Source organism: Chiloscyllium punctatum, chromosome 12, assembly GCF_047496795.1.
Source record: "Chiloscyllium punctatum isolate Juve2018m chromosome 12, sChiPun1.3, whole genome shotgun sequence".
In the NCBI taxonomy this organism is placed as follows: Eukaryota; Metazoa; Chordata; class Chondrichthyes; order Orectolobiformes; family Hemiscylliidae; genus Chiloscyllium; species Chiloscyllium punctatum.
The window spans coordinates 112,979,796-112,998,332 of NC_092750.1; the positions used below are offsets into that span (position 1 = coordinate 112,979,796).

General features: G+C 44.6%; 1 long non-coding RNA gene across 4 annotated transcripts in view; it reads right to left on the minus strand.

Moving 5' to 3' along the window:
• Nucleotides 1–356: 356 nt before the first annotated feature.
• LOC140483985 (uncharacterized) overlaps nt 357–18,537 on the minus strand; it is a 32,122-nt gene continuing 13,941 nt past the window's right edge. For 3 of the 4 annotated variants that reach the window (XR_011962147.1, XR_011962144.1, XR_011962145.1), the window contains 2 exons: nt 5,105–5,222; nt 357–1,128 (listed from right to left, as the gene is read on the minus strand). This is a non-coding gene — a long non-coding RNA (uncharacterized lncRNA). Of the gene's footprint in view, nt 1,129–5,104; nt 5,223–18,260; nt 18,300–18,537 lie in introns of all 4 variants that reach the window. The other variant, XR_011962146.1, reaches the window with a different exon arrangement.

The window sequence follows — 18,537 nt, forward strand, 5'->3', positions numbered from 1 at the left end:
TTCAGCAAAAGGCCTTTTCCAGCATCCCTCTAATCTAGGCTCTTGTTTCCAGCATCTGCAGTCCTCACATTTGCACTGCTGGTGATTATATGTTAACCAAAAGCAAAATGGCGTACTGATGATTTTGATGGTGGGTAGATTGCTGTGCTCACATTTCTGGGTCGGAGAAATGGGGAAAAAGAATGCTTCACAGCTAACAGAACGAGAACTGAAAAGCAGTTAAATCAAACCAAAGGTTCAGACAGGGAGGGAATATTTCCCTGGAGTTTGAGTAGCTGGAAAGTGATTGTGTCCAGGAATAGACAGGATTTTGTTTTACAAGGGTTGAAAGTTTTAAAACTGTTATATTCAGACAGTTTACGTTATTTTCTTTAATTTTATTTGCTGTGCAAAATAACTTTTACAACATTTTAAAACCAAAATTTACAAACCTTTTGTTAAAGATAAATGTTAAATAAAATCCATCAAACCATCCCTCACTGAAAACTGTTGTGGAAGTGCAATCTCCTGGAGAATCCCTGCGAACTCCTTCCTGCCCAGGCTCCATGACTATATACAGACCTGGGGGATAGCAGCAGGAGGAGACCATTCAGCCTTTCAATCCTGCTCCACCATTCAATGGGAAACAGCTGACCATCCAGCTCAGTCTCCTGCTGTGTTCCAATCCCTTTTCATGACTTTACCTTGAAGAACTATATCTAAGTCCTCCTTTGGCTTCACTGCCTTTTGTTCCAGTGATGTTGCTGTGTTACTGTGTGGGTGTAGGCAGGGGTAATGTGATGGTGCTACCTCCTGGAGGATGCACTCAGCGTCCCTCATCATCCTGCAGGAACATCAACTGGGGTTCAGCAACTAGAGATAGAAACCATTTCCAGGATATGGGCATCACTGGCTCAGCCAGCATTTATTCCCCATCTCTAGTTACCCTTGAGAAGATGGTAGGGAGCTGCTGTCTTGTACAATTCACAGTCCATTTGGTGCAGAGAGATCGAAAATGCTGCGATGAGAGTGTTGCAGGATTTTGGCTGAGTGATTCTCTGTCTTTGCTTCTTCAAATGCTGGTTAACTTAATCATGATCTGCACATGACTTTGAGATTTCAGTCTGCAAATCTTCACCATCTAGCACCCTGTATAAAGGAATATGTACATGTTAGAAATTCAGAGCAGACAATTCTACTTACTCTTTTTCCCTTTCTTCCCTCAAAGCTGTAACCCTCCAGCCCACTTACTCTCTCCCACCATTCTGACTCTGCTACCCCCTAATGTACACCCTCCACATTCTCATGGAGTAACTGATAAACAGATCCATGCCACCACTTCCCGTCCCTGGTTAGACTCTGCACCCTTTCTGGGTTCACTTCCTTTCCCTTCAGTTGCTGCAAGTGAATAATGTAACAGCAGAATGAAACAAAAGGAAAGAAAGGGAGGTGGCAGATCCTGGACAGAAGAGGAACCTTCAATCTGGGAGAATGGATCAGATCCTTCTTCGTTCCCCATTAGTTGATTCCGACCATTACAATGAATTGGGGATGGAGAGTGGTCCTACATGGATGTAGTGATACTTTGACCCCCTCCCCCAACAGATCAATACTATGAGTAAATACGTTCCTCCTCCAGCCAATCACAGTGTGAAAAACTTTCCGCAAAGCATATTTACCCAAAGCACATGCTCCAAAACCCGCACACATTTTGTACATGTACAGTGCCGTGTTTCCCCACACACGTGTGGTCCCTGCCTCAGGGATTGTGGGAGTTGTAGTCCCCATGACGCCATTGGAGCCCTGTCTCTGGAAAGTCAACGAAAAGTGTAGACTGGAGGGTGTTGTGTATCTGATCCCCATTCAGACACACATAACATTTGGATTGTCTCTGGGTTTTATTGAAACATCTGCTTCCACAACCTGATTTTCTGATGTAAGGAATATAGATTCAGCCAACTGGGGTGTGGCGAGAATAATAGGAGCAGGAGATTTTAAGCAGAGGTGACTCAATGGTTAGCATTGCTGACTCACAGCGTCAGAGACCTGGATTTGGTTACAGCCTTAGGCAACTGTGTGGAGTTTACACGTGCTCCCTGCGTCACTGCGGGTTTCCTCTGGGTGCTCGAGTTTCATCCCACAGTCCAAAGATGTGCAGGTAAAGTGGATTGGCTATGCGAAATTCCCAGTGCCCATACCTGTGCAGGTTAAGCCATTAACCATGGGAAATACAGGGAATGGGTGAGTGTGAATGGGATGCTCATGATAGGGTTGGTGTGGACTCCATGGACGATTACCCTATTTCTGCACGGTAGGGCTCCTATTCCATTCTCATATAGAAGAATGTACCTATCTCAATGTGCTGTGTATCTGTGGAATTCCCTATTCAAAATGCGGTAGATGCTAGGACAATGAGCAAATTTACTGAAGAAATACAGATGTTGAATTTGCAATGAATTGAAGGGTAAGAGAGAGCAGGCAGGAAAATCCAGCTGAGACCGAGGTGAGCTCAATCAGCATGGTATTAAATGGTGGAGCTGCATTGCCTCTCCTGTGCCCAGTGCTTATCTTCTTGCGGTAATAACGGAAAAGCTGAATCCAAAACTCACCACCTTCACCAAAGGAGATTTTTGGAAAAAGCAGGATAGTCAGGTGGATTAGCGTTTCAAACTTCGAAAGTAAGGAAGCATGTGGGAGAAAATGATTTTTCAATTTTAAACTGAGGTGAGTTAGACCGGTTATAGTCCAACTTATTTAATTGGATCATGATGAAGGAGCAACGCTCCGAAATCCAGTGTGCTTCCAATTAAACCTGAGGGACTATAACCTGGTGTTATGAGATTTTTAACTTTGTACACCCCAGTCCAACACCGGCATCTCCAGATCATGTAAACTGAGGGGAGACAGTGATTTATGGTTTTAGACTGTTCAGTACATTCACACCGTCCAGAATACTCTGTTTTGAACATCTATCCTGTACTTTATTACAAAGCCAAGGTCTCTGACAATGAAAACCAAAACATCCAGGTAACATGGCCTCACCTCGTAATCTGATAAAAGACTTGTGATAAATCTGGTTGAATTTAGAATACAGTTGGAAAGCGGGAAGATTAAATCCAATCCCAAGATCCTGTGTTTAAACAAAGGAGACTACAATAGGATGAGGCAGGAGTTGGCTAATGTAGACTGGAAGCAAAGACTTTAGGGTGGGACAGTTGACAGACAATGGAGGAATATCAAATAATCTTTCAAACTGCTCAGCAAAATTATATATCAGTGAAAAGGGAGGACTGTAGGAAATGGAATAATCTGCCGTGGGTGGATAAGGAAATAAGGGAGTCTATCAAACTGAAATAGAAAGCATTCAAATTGGCAAAGACCAAGAAGAAACTAGGAGATTAGAAAAACTTTAAAGATCAACAGAAAGCTGGATGGGATTGGGGGAGAAAAGTGATGAGTAGCTATCCCCAGGGCTGGAATAGCAGTTTACACTGCTAGAGGGGAACCTATTATTTGGGGAACATATGGCCTCTGTAATTGTTGAAGCACTTAACTGTTACCATAGAGATAATCCTGATCAAGTGCAAAATCTCAGCACACTCCAAAAGCTTGTACTTCCAAATAAACCTGTTGGACTATAACTTGGTGATGTGTGGCTTTTAACTTTGCCCACCCCACTCCAACACCAGTTCTTCCACATCAGAATCCTGATAGACAGCCCCACGGAAACTGAAGTGCCTGTCAGATACCTGACTGAGCCACAGGGCCGTGAGGGAGGGGTATGTGGTTTAACCACAAAGTGCTGAGCTGAACTCGACTTTTTTAACTGCCGTTGCCATGGAGATAATATTGAGAGACAGCGTCCATTCAAAACACAAACCACAAAGGTATAAGAATGGGAGCGGCACATCGGACAGGCGGGGAGTTACCTGATGCTGCCTGGAGGTGTTCTGCATGTACACTATCCAGGTAACTGCCATGTCTCATCAATAAAGACTCAAAGAAGACCTCTCAGAGTTCTGTGCCCAGTTATTCCTATCCAGCAGGGTTCAGGAATATGAGTACACAGCAGTCAGTCTTCACAGTGGAGGATACGAAGAACATGCCAGTAATTGATAAGGAGACTGAGGAAGGTGAAGACCAAGGAACAACCATTATCACGAAAGTGTTAGAGCTGGGCAAGCTAATGGAGCTAAAGGTAGACATGTCTCTTTGCCAGGATGGAATACATCCCAGGGTACTACCAGAGGTGGCGGGAGAAATAGAAAATATATTTGGAGTCAGAGTCCTACAGCAGAGACAGGCCCTTTGGCCCAATCTGGCCCATGCCGGCCAATATGTCCATCCACGCGAACCCATTTCCCTGCACTTGGCCCATCTGCATCTGACCCTTTGCTATCCATGTATTTGTCCAAATGTCTTTTACATGTTGTTAATGTACCCACCTCAACCACTTCCACTGGCAGCTCAGTCCATATACATACCACCTTCTATGTAAAACAGTTGCCCCTCAGGTTCCCTTTCATAATTTCTCCTCTCACCTTAAACTGATGCCCTCTACTCCTTGATTTCCTGGGAAAAAGACTGAGTGCATTCACCTTACCCAAGCCTGTCACAATATTATACACTGCCAGAAATAGATCTCCCCTCTGTTTCCTCTGCTCTAAACAAAAAAGAATCCTCGCTTGTCCAACCTCTCCCTCTAACTCAGACCCTTGAGCCCATTTCTTCTGCACCTTATCCAGTTGAATAACCGAAATCTTCACTGCATTCATCACATTTCCAGTGTCTCCCCACGGCGCTGGAACAGACGTGACATCCCCAACGGATTACAAGCCATGATCGAAAATTAACCCCATTACAACAATCCCGTTTTCATTGTATTTTCCATGGTGCAGGTATCCTTCTGTCTTTCTGGTTGCATGGTTAATTAAAAACTTGTCCTCATACAAAACAAATCTGTAACTTCATTATTCCTGGGAAATGTGACATGTATTTTCAGACTTTTAAAAACAAATGAAAGCTCTCTCCACATTCACCACGCTGACATGGACTTGGCTGTGTCTCAGTAATTTTTCCAGTCACATTGACACTTGAAATATTCGCCCACGGACAGAATACACACCTTTCTTTCCACATGAAAAGGCCAATGATATTCAGATCGGCACGGATTAAGTAACTGTCAAAACTGAACATGAAGTTCAATCTGAATTTCTCATTCACAAATCTGCCCTTTCAGTACCCTACAACAGAGAAAACAAGTCACCACCATTAACACAGGATGGAAATTCATAAGACAATTATAGTATTAAATTGTAGTTTCTTTGTTCCCCCAAAGCTTTAATTCTCAGTCTCACAATTTCTCCCTTCTGTGAACTGAAATCCAAACCAATCTCCTCACCCCTTTCCTCCACACCCAGTTCTAATGCTCTCTCCTCTCGTTGAATTCAGCTTCTTAGCTCCTGCCTGCAGACTAAGGACCAAAACAAAGGTGTGGCACGATGGCACTGCTGCCTCACAGCGTCCGTGTGGAATTTGCATGTTCTCTCCGTGTCTGCGTGGGTTTTCTCCGGGTGCGCCGGTTTTCTCCCACAATCCAAAGATGCATTGGTCAGGTGAATCGGCTAGGCTAAATTGCCCATAGTGTTATGTGCATTAGTCAGAGGGAAATGGGTCTGGGTGGGCTACACTTCCGAGGGTCGGTGTGGACTGGCTGGGCCGAAGGGCATGTTTCCACACTGCAGGAAGTCTAATCTAATCAAATCAATGAATCTGACTCGGAGTCTCCTGGGTGTTGGTGAATCCTCCCCCCACCTCCCAAGGTTTCCTAGTCAGACCAACATTGATTTTTTTTTCCAATCTGGAACCTCTTATTTATTTCCTCCACACCAACCCTCTGATAAGAACCATCCTGCACACACTGGACAAATCACATCTGGTTGAACTAAAATGAACCAAATTAGAACTTTAATTGCAGGCCTACATTTGTTCCTTTCCATAACATTCCTGAATCTTCACCTGAGTTCTGATAACTTTCTGCAAAATGCTCCCCCCACCGATACGCCGACCACTTGTCACGATACCAGGGCAGGGACCAGTCCCCTGGGTCCTGTTCTCAGAGGGAGGAAGGGAGGGAGCAGCCAATGACAGATTAATCCCACACATCCAAAGCCTCCCTCGCTGGCACTGACCCATACTGCACATACGCCAACAATTGGCCAGCACTGCGCCCGTGCACAGGTCTCCCCTCCTACAGAGCATGCTCCAGATCACACAGGTGCCTGGGTGATTGACAGCAGCTGTGCCCAATAGAGTGGAGGGGGAGGGGCTGCAGGACTGGAACAATGGGATTGTAAACAACGAATGAATGTGGAGGACACTTGGGGATGGACAGGTCAGTGAGGGACAGGAGCAGTGCAGCAGCAGGAGGGAATACTGGACAAACTGAGCAATGGGAGAGCCTGACAGGAGAGAAACGACAGGATGGTTCTGTTTGGAGACTCAGGCAGGGACAGCTGGGAGACAGTATGGCCTGGTGGCTTGGGCATGATTTCCAATCAGCCTCTTCAAAGCCGCTGTTACCAAACTCTGAACCCGATTCTCTTGGTCCAGAGGTAAGGACACTACCGCCATTTCTTGGTGGGCTAGTGGAAAGAAGGGAAGATTTTCTCAATCTCACTCACATGGAAACTCCATGAGCTCCTCCCACTTACTGTCTACGGTGGGAATGGAGGAGACAGAGCAACTGGAAGGGGGTTAGGGATATAGGGACTGCCTTTCAAAAGGAACTCATCTGTGTTGGTGTTATTAACAAGACTCAGTACACAGTCACCAACACAAAGCTGGTGTATGTGAAATTTATCCAGAATATTAACACCCATAACTGGGTGACGCAGACCCCAATGCACAGAGTTAAGTCCGGGATATTAATAACGGCTTTGTGTGTGAGAAATCACGTCTCATGAACTTGATTCAATTTTTTTGAAGTAACAACAAAGAGGATTGATGACGGCAAAGCGGTAGAAATAATCTACATGGACTTCAGTAAGGCATTCAACAAGGTTCCCCATGGGAGACTGGTTAGCAAGGTTAGATCTCATGGAATACAGAGACAACTAGCCATTTGGATACAAAACTTGTTCAAAGGGAGAAGACAGAGGGTGGTGGTGGAAGGTTGCTTTTCAGATTGGAGACCTGTGACCAGTGGGATGTCACAATGTATCGGTGCTGGATCCTGAAATGTTCATAATTTATATAAATGATTTGGATGTGAATATAGGAAGTAATGTTCGTAAGATGACCCCAAAATTGGAGGTGTAGTGGACAGTGAACAGGATTACCTCAGATTATAATGGGATCTTGATCAGATGGTTGAATGTGCTGAGGACTGGCAGATGGAGTTTAATTTAGATTAATGTGAGGTGCTGCATTTTGGAAAAGCAAATATTAGCAGGGTGAATACACTTAATGATAAGGTCCTCGGGATTGCTGCTGAGAAAGAGACTTTGGAGTACAGGTTCATAGCTCCTTGAAATGCAGAATCACAGGTAGATAGGATAGTTAAGAAGGTGTTTAGTATATTTTCCTTTATTGGTCAGAGCACTGAGTATAGGAGGTGGGAAGTCATATTGCGGCTGTACAGGGCCTTGGTTAGGTCATGCTTGGAATATTGCATGCAATTCTGATCTCTTTCCTATCAAAACAATATTGTGAAACTTGAAAGGGGTCAGCAAAGTATTACAAGCATGTTGCTAGGGTTGGAGGATTCGAACCAAAGGGAGCGGATGAATACACTGTTTTCCCTGGAGCGTCAGATGCTGATGGGTGACCTTATAGAGGTTTATCAAATCAGTAGGGGCATGGATAGGGAAAATACACAAGATCTTTTCCCTGCGGTGGGGAGGAGGCATGATGGGGGATGGGAGACAGAGGGGAGACACCGAGAGGGGGAGGGTGACCGTTATTTTGTAGATTACAACACAACCCTGTTCCTGTTCTCTCCCTATCCCCTTCAATCCCTCTGAAGGGCTCAGAACAAGTGTACAGTCCCTGGAAAGTAGAGCTTCAGGGTGATCAAGTGCTGAAGGTCAGCTACCTGACCTGCTGTGCTTTTCCAGCGCCACACTTTAACACAAGCTGGAAGAACAACACCTCATTTTCTACTTGGACATCCTGAACACCTCTATCAAATTCAATAATTTTAGGCCCTGAACTCTCCAATGTCCTAGCGCCCTAGCCTCTTAACCCACACACCAGTCCTTGTTATCATAGAGCATGCCATTACACACTACCTATGGTTCGCCACTAACAGTCCTCATAAACAGCTATTCACCCTCCCCCAGCCAGTTCGTTATCCACTCCGTTGTCCAACTGCTCCCATCTCTTTCTTTGGACTCTATCCCCACCTATCATGTACTCCTTAACCCCTACCTTCTGCATAAAAAGCGACATTTCTTTTCAGTCACATCGGCTCTGAGGAAGGCTCAGCGAATCCAAAATGTTAATTCTGATTTCTCTTCTCAGATGCTGCCAGACCTGCTGAGCTTTTCCAGTACCTTTTGGTTATTGTGAGATTTACAGCATCCGCAGCTCTTTTGGTTCTAATTTACCAGGAATTTCTAATTCAGGTCTAGCCACCTAAAACCGTGTGTTTATCAACATTCCCAGTCCATACAAACTCAATTTCTCTCCCAATCTCTGCTGTCTCTCTCATTCCCTTCACACTCACGGAGTACACCCGCACCATAGTGACAGTGCACCTGCACAGTTTATGGTCACATGTTGGCCCACTGGACCCACCCCTCATTCACTCCCATTGTCTGGAGGATCACATCAACTCTCCTATTGGTCTGAAGCTGCCATCAATCTCACCGGCCCCATTGTGACACGAGTTGTGCGCTCCTCCCAGGAGTATTGGAGGCTGAAGGGTGACCTTATAGAGGTTTATCAAATCATGAGGGGCATGGATAGGATAAATAGACAAGGTCCTTGCCCTGGGGTGGGGGTGTCCAGAACTAGCGGGCATAGGTTCAATGTGCGAGGGGAAATATATAAAAGGGATCAGAGGGTCAACTTTTTTCACAGCAGGTGGTGTGTGTATGGAATCTTCTGTCAGGGGAAGTGGTGGAAGTTGGTAAAACTAGACCATTTGGCATCTGGATGGGTGTATGTATTGGAAGGGTGTAGTGGGATGTGTGCCAAGTGTTGGCAAATGGGACGAGATTAAGTTCGGATATCTGGTCAGCATGGACTAGTTTGACCAAAAGGGCTGTTTTCATGCTGTATATCTCTATGGCTCTGCACTGGCATGAGCTTCAACATTCAGTGAAAGGGGGCAGTATCACAGAGTAGAGGGACTGGGGGCTATTCAGCCCATTGGGGCTGTACTCTCTCTCTCTGGAGATGGTGCCAGTCTGTCCCAACTCACCTCCCATTTGCCTGTAAGAAATCTGCTCCTAGTTGAAATCACTGCTTAACTTTCTGAGTTCCAAGGAGAATTATCCGACCTTCTGCTAACTCTCCACATAGAGAAACGTATCTTATTTTAATGTTTCAGTGTTATCGAGATGTACAGCACAGAAACCAACCGTTTGGTCCAACTTGTCCATGCCGATCAGATATTCTAAATTAATCTCGTCCCATTTGACAACACTTGGCCCATAACCTTCTAAACCTTTCCTAATCACTTACCCAATCTTTTAAATGTTGCCTTTTAAATGTTGCAATTGTTCCAGCCACCACACTTTCTCTGGCAGCTCATTCCATACACATAGCACGTTCAGCTTGAAAACAATGCCCCTCAGATCCCTTATAAATTGTTTTCCTCACTCCTTAAGCCTGTGCCCCATAGATTTGGACACACCTAACCTGTGAATAAGATCCTGGTTGATCACCCTATCCATGTCCCTCACAATTGTATCAACCACTGAGGTCATCTGTCAGCATCCGATGCTCCAGGGAAAACAGCCCCAGCCTATTCAGCCCATCCCTATATAGCTGAAACCCTCAACCCTAGTAACATCTTTGCACATCTTTTCTGAACCCTTTCAAGTTTCACAATATCATTCCGATAGCGGGGAAACCAGGACTGAAAGCAAAATTTCAGAAGTGGCTGAATCAATGTGCTGAACAGCCACAAAATGCCGTCACAACTCGTGTACTCAATCCACTAACCAGTAAAGGCAAGGATACTAAACGCCTTCTTCACTACCCTGCCTATCTATGACTCCACTTTCAGGAACTATGAACCTGCACTCCAAGATCTTTGTTCAGCAACGCTCCTCAGGACCTTTCCATTAAGTGTATTAGTCCTGCCCTGATTTGATTTTCCAAAATGGAGCACCTCACATTTTTCTGAATTAAACTCCATCTGCCACTCCTTAGCCCATTTGTTTGAAGTCCCATTATAATCTGAGGTAACCTTCTTCCCTGTCCACTGCACCTCCAATTTTGGTATCTATGTAAAGTCACTGACCATGCCTCCTATATTCACATAGAAAACATTTACATAAATGAAGAAAAGCAGTGGACCCAGAAACGATCCTTACAGCATATTGCTCATAGAACATAGAACATTAAAACACAGTACAGGCTCTTCGGCCCTCAATGTCGCGCCGACCTGTCATACCAATCTGAAGCCCATTTAACCAACACTATTCCATGTACGTCCATTTGCTTGTCCAATAACGACTTAAATGTACTTAAAGTTGGTGAATCTACTGCAGGCAAAGCATTCCATACACGGACTACTCTCTGAGTAAAGAAATTACCTCTGACATCTGTCCTATATCTATCACCCCTCAATTTAAAGCTATATCTCCTCGTGCTCGCCGTCACTATTCTTGGAAAAAGGCTCTCCCTGTCCACCCTATCTAACCATCTGATTATCTTGTATGTCTCTATTAAGTAACGTATCAACCTTCTTCTCTAACGAAAACAGCCTCAAGTCCCTCAGCCTTTCCTTGTAAGACCTTCCCACCATACCAGGCAACATCCTAGTAAATCACCTCTGCACCCTTTCAAAGCTTCCACATCCTCCTTATAATGTGGGGAACAGAACTGTACACAATACTCTAAGTGCAGCCTCACTAGAGTTTTGTACAGCTGTAGCATAACATCATGGTTCCGGATTTCGATCCCCCTGTTAATAAAAGCTAAAACCCTGTATGCCTTCTAAACAACCCCGTCAACCTGGTGGCAACTTTCAAGGAAATGTGTACCTGGACACTGAGATCTCTCTGCTCATCTACACTACCAAGAATCATACCATTAGCCCAGTACTTTGCATTCCAGTTACTCTGACCAAAGTGAATCACCTCACACTTGTCCGCATTAAACTCCATTTGCCACCTCTCAGCCCAGTTCTGCAGCTTATCTAAGTCTCTCTGTAACGTACAACATCCTTCGTCACTATCCACAACTCCACCAACCTTCGTGTTGTCTGCAAATTTACTAATCCATCCTTCTACGCCCTCATCCAGGTAGTTTATGAAAATGACGAACAACAGTGGACCCAACGCCGACCCTTGCGGTACACTACTGGCAACTGGACTCCAGGATGAACGTTTCCCATCAATCACCACTGTCTGCTTTCAGCGAGCCAATTACTGATCCAAACTGCTTTATCTCCCACAATCCCATCCTTCCGCATTTTGTACAATAGTCTACTGTGGGGAACCTTATCGAACGCGTTGCTGAAATCCATATACACCACATCAACCGGTTTACTCTCACCTATCTGTTTGGTCACCTTCTCAAAGAACTCAATAAGGTTTGTGAGGCACGACCTACCCTTCACAAAACCGTGCTGACTATCCCTAATCAAATTATTCTTTTCTGGATCATATCTCTTATAACCTTTTCCAACACTTTACCAACAACTGATGTAAGGCTCACTAGTCTATAATTACCAGGGTTGTCTCTACTCCCCTTCTTGAACAGGGGAACCACATGTGCTATCCTCCAGTCTTCTGGCACTATTCCTGTAGACAATGATGATTTAAAGATCAATGCCAAGGCTCGGCAATCTCTACCTTGGCTTCCCAGAGGATCCTGGGATAAGTTCACTGGGCCAAATGGGTTTTATCTATTTTCACACTCTGCAAGATTTCTAATACCTCTTCCTCATGAGCCTTAATCCCACCTAGTCTAGTAGCCTGTATCTCAGTAATCTCAACAACATTGTCATTTTCTAAAGGGAATACTGTTGAAAAATATTCATTTAGTGCTTCCCCTATCTCCTCTGACTCTACACACAACTCCCCACTACTATCCTTGATTGGCCCTAATCTTATTCGTCATTCTTTAAATACCTATAGAAAGCCTTAGGGTTTACCCTGTTTCTATCCGCCAACAATTTCTCATGTGTCCTCCTGGCACTTCTGAGCTCTTTCTTTAGGACTTTGCTGGCTATTTTGTAACCCTCAAGCGCCCTAACAGACGCTTCACATCTCATCCTAACATAAGCCGCCTTCTTCCTTTTGAAGAGAGATTCCATTTCCTTTGTAAACCACAGCTCCTGCACTCTACAGCTTCCGCCCTGCCTGACAGGTATATACTTATCTCGGACAAATAGGACCTTTTTCTTGATCTTTGAGGGTCCCTATTCTCTGCCTGCTTACTCGTTTATCCTTAGTGTATTTCTGGAATCTCTGGATTCTCTGGGAACCTATTTCCCAAAGCTCTCTCATGTCCCGTTTTTGCTCTCCTGGTTTCCCTCGAGGAGACTCCGACTGCCCCTATACTCCTCCAGGAATTTACACAAACCCAGCTGTCTGCACCTGCCGTATCGCTCCTTCATTTTCTTGACGAGACTCTCAATTTCTCTCGACAGGCAGCATTCCCTACACTACCTATTAAGGCCTTAACAGGAACATACTGTCTGTGTACTCTCGTTGTTGCAGGCCTATGGACGCAATGGCAGATGAGGACAAAGAAGCAATCATTCTCAGTAAAGAGGTGGTGTTGGGAAAGATAACAGCCGAAAGGTAGATGGGTCTCCTGGCCGTGATGGAGTGCATCCCAGGGGACGTTAACAGATGGCAGTGGGTAAATAGCAAATGCACTCGTGATAATTCACTAAAATTTGCTGGACTCTGGGACAGATCTGACAGATTGGCAAGCTACAAATGTGATGCGAATATTTTAAAATGGACCTGTTAGCATAACTTCTTTGGTGGGGAAAATGCCCGATCTCTTAAGGAAGAAATAGTGAGCTATGTGGATAGAAATTATCTCATTGAGCAGACACAGCATCGATTCATGAAAGGTAGACTTCACTAAGATGAGTGGTAGAGCAATGTGTGCCGAGGCCACTGTAAGTCTGCACAGGGATACAGATAGGCTATGTGAGTGGGTAAGGATCTGGCAGATGAAGGACAAGATTGGGAAACGTGAAGTCATCCCTTTTGGTCAGACTAACAGCAAACTGATGATGAAATGGTGAAAACTTGCAGCATGCTGCTGTGCAGAGGGAGCTGGGTGTCCTTATGCACGAATCACAGCAAGTTGGTTTTCAGGTACAGCAGGTAATTAAGACAGTGAAGGGAATATTGTCCTTCATTGCTAGAGGGATGGTTATGCTGCAGCTGTACAGGGTGCTGGGGAGGCTACACCTGGAGTACTGTGTACAGGTTTGGTCCCCTTACATTCGCAAAGATGTACTGACACAGGAGGGAGTGTAGAGGAGGGTCACTAGTTTCAGTCAGGATTTCAGAGGGTTGGCGGATGCAGAGAGATTGAGGAAACTGGTAGTATGCTCATTGGAATTTCGAAATATGGGAGGTTGGATGGGAAAAAAAATAAAATTATGAACGGAGTAGATAAGATAGAAGCAGGGAGGTGATTTCCGCTAGGGGTCACTTAAACTAGGGAGCAGAGCATCAAAATAAGGGGGTATCAGATTTAGGACTGAGTTCAGGATGGACTTCTTCAGCTAAATCTGTGAATCTGTGGAATTTGCTGCTGAGTGCAGCAGTTTAGGTTATCGACTTGACTATCGTTAGGTCAAAAGGTAGATTTGTGAACAGGAAAGGAATTAAGGGTTATGGTGAGAGAACAGGAAAGTGGAGCAGAGGCCATGAAAAGATCAGCCCTGATCTTATTAAATGGAAGAGCAGGCTTGAGGGGCCATGTAGCCTACTCCTGCTCCTCTTTCTTATGTTCTTATGTTCCCACTTTCCAGCCTGGGAATAGCAAAGGAATACCTTGTACTGTCAAAATTCGCCTTTGTCCAATTTAGAACACCATTTAGATCTGGTCTATTATTTTCTGTAACTATTTTAAAACTAGTAGAATTATCAAAGAACCCTGACAGCGTGGAAGTAGGCCATTCAGCTCATCACAACCACACGGACCCTCAGAGACTCCTACCTTACCACTGCATTCCCCATGGCTAATCCACCTAGCGTGCACATCCCTGAACAATATGGGCAATTCAGCCTGGAATATCCACACAACCTGCATATCTTTAGATAATGGGAGGAAACCAGAGCAAATAGACGAAACCCACGCAGTTAGTAACAACAAGGTGATGATCCCTTTCTTATTTCCCAGTTCCACCAAAATAACTTCACTGGACGTACTCCCAGGAATATCCTCCCTCAGCACAACTGTAATGCTACCTCTAAACAAAAAGGCCACTCCGCCTCCTCTCATGTCCCCCTTCCTATCCTTCCTCTTGCATCGATACCCTGGAACATTACGCTGCCAGTCCTACCCATCTCTGAGTAACGTTTCTGTAATACTCATGATATCCCAGTGCCACATTCAAAACCATACCCTGAGCCCATCTGCTTTCCCTGTCCGGCCTCTTGCATTGAAGTAAATGTAGTGCAACTTGTCAGTTCCACCTGGTTCTGTGCCTTGCCCTTGCCTGTCTTGACTGTCTGACTTCTGAACTGTACCAGCCTCAGACTTACCTCTTTTCTCACTATCTCTTTGGGTTTACCCTCACTGGATTAATGCCACCTGAGTAACACTAGCAAATCTCCCTGCCTGGATATTAGACACTTTCTAATTCAGGTACAATCCATCCTTCTTATGCAGGTCAACTCTACTCCAGAGGAGCTTACAATGATCAAAAGATGTGAATCCTTCTGCCCTACACCAGCTCCTTAGCCAATCATTCATCTCCTCCATCCTGCTATTCCTACTCTCACTAGCATGTAGCACCAGAAGTAATGCAGATATTATGGTCGAGGACCTACTTTTTTATATTCCAGGCTAATTTGCTATATTCTCTCATCAGGACTTCATCTCTTCCCCTTCCTATGTCATTGGTACCAATGTACAATGACCTCTCACTGGTCATTCTTCCCTTTGAGAATATTCTGCTACCTGTCCGAAACATCCTTGATCCTGGCACCAGGGAGGTACCACCCCATTCTGATGTCTGTCAGCTACAGAAAGGGCAGTCTGTGCCCAACTACAGAGTCCCTTATCATCCTTGAGCGTTTGGAATCCGATATACCTCTCATTATAGTTGAGCCAGTCTCAGTAGCAGTAACTTGGCTGTCAGTGCAAAATTCCCCTGAGAGTCTATGACCACCTACATTATCCATAATAGTATACTTGTTTCAGACGGGGATAGCCACAGGAGACTCCTTCTCTACCTACCTCCCTCTCCTACCTTTCCGAGAGGTAACCCATCTACCTGACTGTATCGGCAGTTTTTCGGCCTGAAACTGCCACCTATCACACATCCTGACTTTTGTAAATTCTTCATTACCATTAAGCACCGCTCCATCTAATCCATGTGATCCAAGAGGATTTGCATCACTTCCTGTAGGCTATCCTCAGGATCATTCAAACTCCCCCTACTCTCCTCCAGGAAGTGCACATCACTGTACGAATGGCCATCTCTGCAGCTTAATCTGTAGACCCAGAAAAAGGCAGAGTCTTACAGCTTTACAAAAGACTACTCTCGAATACATTAGTACCTGTATTTTACATTTAAAACATTCAACCAAAAGATCATAACAGAGGCACTTAAACTAGTAAACACTCACCCTACTGAATGTTGCAGATTTGAAAAAGTAAAACAGAGTAAGATTTACCTTTGAAGAGACTGAAACCCACTGAGCTGATCCCCGGCTGTGAGTCACAGACATACAGCACGGAAACAGACCCTTCAGTCAAACTCGTCCATACCGACCAGTTTTCCGAACCTAATCTCGTCCCATTTGCCAGCACTTGGTCAATATCCCTCTAAACCCTTCCTATTCATATACTCATCCAGATGCCGAATAAATGTTGCAATTGTACCAGCCTTCACAACTCCCTCTGGCAGCTCATTCCATAAACACAACACCGTCGCATGAAAAAGTTGCCCCTTAGGTCCCTTTTATATCTTTTCCCTCACGCTAAATCTATACCCTCTAGTTCTAGACTCCCCCACTCCAGTGAAAATCCCTTGTCTATCTATCTGATCCATGCTCATGATTTTATAAACCTTTGAGATCACTCCTCAGCCTCTGACGCTCCAGGGAAAACAGCCCCAGCCTGTACAGCCTATCCCTATATCTCAAATTCTCCAACCCTAGCAACATCCTTATAAATCTTTTGTGAACCTTTCAAGTTACACAACATCTTTGTGATAGGTGGAGAACAGAATTGCGCACAATATTGCAAGAGTGGCCAAACCAATGTCCTGAACAGCCGCAACATGACCTCCCAACTCTCTTACTCAATACTCTGACTAATCAACGAAATCATACCAAACACCTTCACTATCCTATCTACCTGCACCTCTACTTTCAAGGAGCTATGAACCTGCACAGCAAGGTCTCTTTGTTCAGCAACACTCCCCAGGACCTGACCATGACGTGTATCAGTCCTACTAAGCTTTGCTTTTCCAAAATGCAGCACCTCGCACTTATCTGAATTGAACTCCATCTGCCACTCCTCAGCCCATTTGCCTATTTGATCAAAATCCCATTGAAATCTGAGGTAACCTTCTTCACTGTCCTCTACACCTCCAAGTTTGGTGCCATCTACAAACTTACTAACTATACCTCCCGTGTTCACATCTAATTCATTTATATAAATGATGAGAAGTAGTGGACCCAGCACGATCCTTGTGGCATTCCACTAGTCACAGGCCTCCAGTCTGAAAAATAATCATCCATCACCACCACCCTCTGTCTTCTGCCTTTGAGCCAGTTCTATATCCAAATGGCTACTTCCGTGAGATCTAACCTTGATAACCAGTCTCCCATGGGGAACCTTGTCGAACACCTTACTGAAGTCCATATAGATCACATCTACTACTCTTCTCTCATCAATCCTCTTTGTTACTTCTTAAAAACCAGATCGAGTATGTGACACATGATTTCCCATGCAGAAAGTTATGCTGACTATCCCTAATCAGTCTGTGCTTTTCCAAATGCACGCAAATCCTGTCGCTCAGGGCTCCCTCCAACACCTAGTCTAGCACAGCATCTGTAGTTCCTGGGCTTGTCCAAACTGCCTTCGTTAAATAGTAGCGCCGTATTAACCAACCCGCAGTCTTCTGGCACCTCAGCTGTGACTATCAATAATACAAAAATCTCAGCAAGAGGCCCAGAAATCACTTCCCTCGCTTCCCACAGAATTTTAGGGTACAACTGATCAAAGCCTGGGGATTGATTCACCTTTATGCGTTTCCAGACATCCCGTACTCTGTAGTATGGACATTTTTCAAGATGTCACCATTTATTTCCCCACATTCTACATCTCCCGTGTCCTTCTCCACAGTAAATACTGATGCAAAATATTGCATCTTGATAAAACAAACGAGGGCAGGACTTACACTAATTAAAAGTAAGGCTTTGAGTAGTGATATGGAACAAAGAGACTGAGAGGTACAGGTCTTCTTAGTCTGTGTCACATGTAGACAGAGTGATTAAGAAGGTGGTTAGCACACTTATCTTCATTGCTCAGACCTCTGAGTACCAGAGTTGGGAATTTAGGTTGAGGCTGTACAGGATGCTGGGGAGGCCTCTTCTAGAATACTGTGTCCAGTTCTGGTTGTGCTGTGATAGGAAGGATATTATTAAATTGGAGCGGATTCGGAAGAGACTAACCGGGATGTTGCCATGAATGGAGGGATTGTGTCACAAGGAGAAGCTGGATAGGCTGGGATGCTTTTTCACTACAGCGTAGGAGGTTGAGGGATGACCTTAAAGGATTATAAAACCATGAAGCGTGTAGATAAGGGGGAGGGGGGGATTCAAGACCTGGGTGCATACAATTTGAAAATAGAGGAGAAAGGTTTAAAAAATAAATTGGGGATTTATTTTTACCTTTACATGTGTGAAGTGAACTCCCAGAAAAAGAAGCAGCTGTGAATACAATTACAATGTTTAAAAGACATTTAGACAAGTCCATAAATAGGAAATATTTGGATGAATGTGGACCAAGCGGAGGCAGGTGCGATTAGATTAGTTGGGAATTATGGTCAACACGGACTGGTTTAACCACAGGGTCTGTCTCTGTTCTGTATCATTTTAGGACTCAAACTCTCGCTATCTCTGAATTCCTCCATGCTCACAACTCCCCAGATCACTGTCACCTCATCCA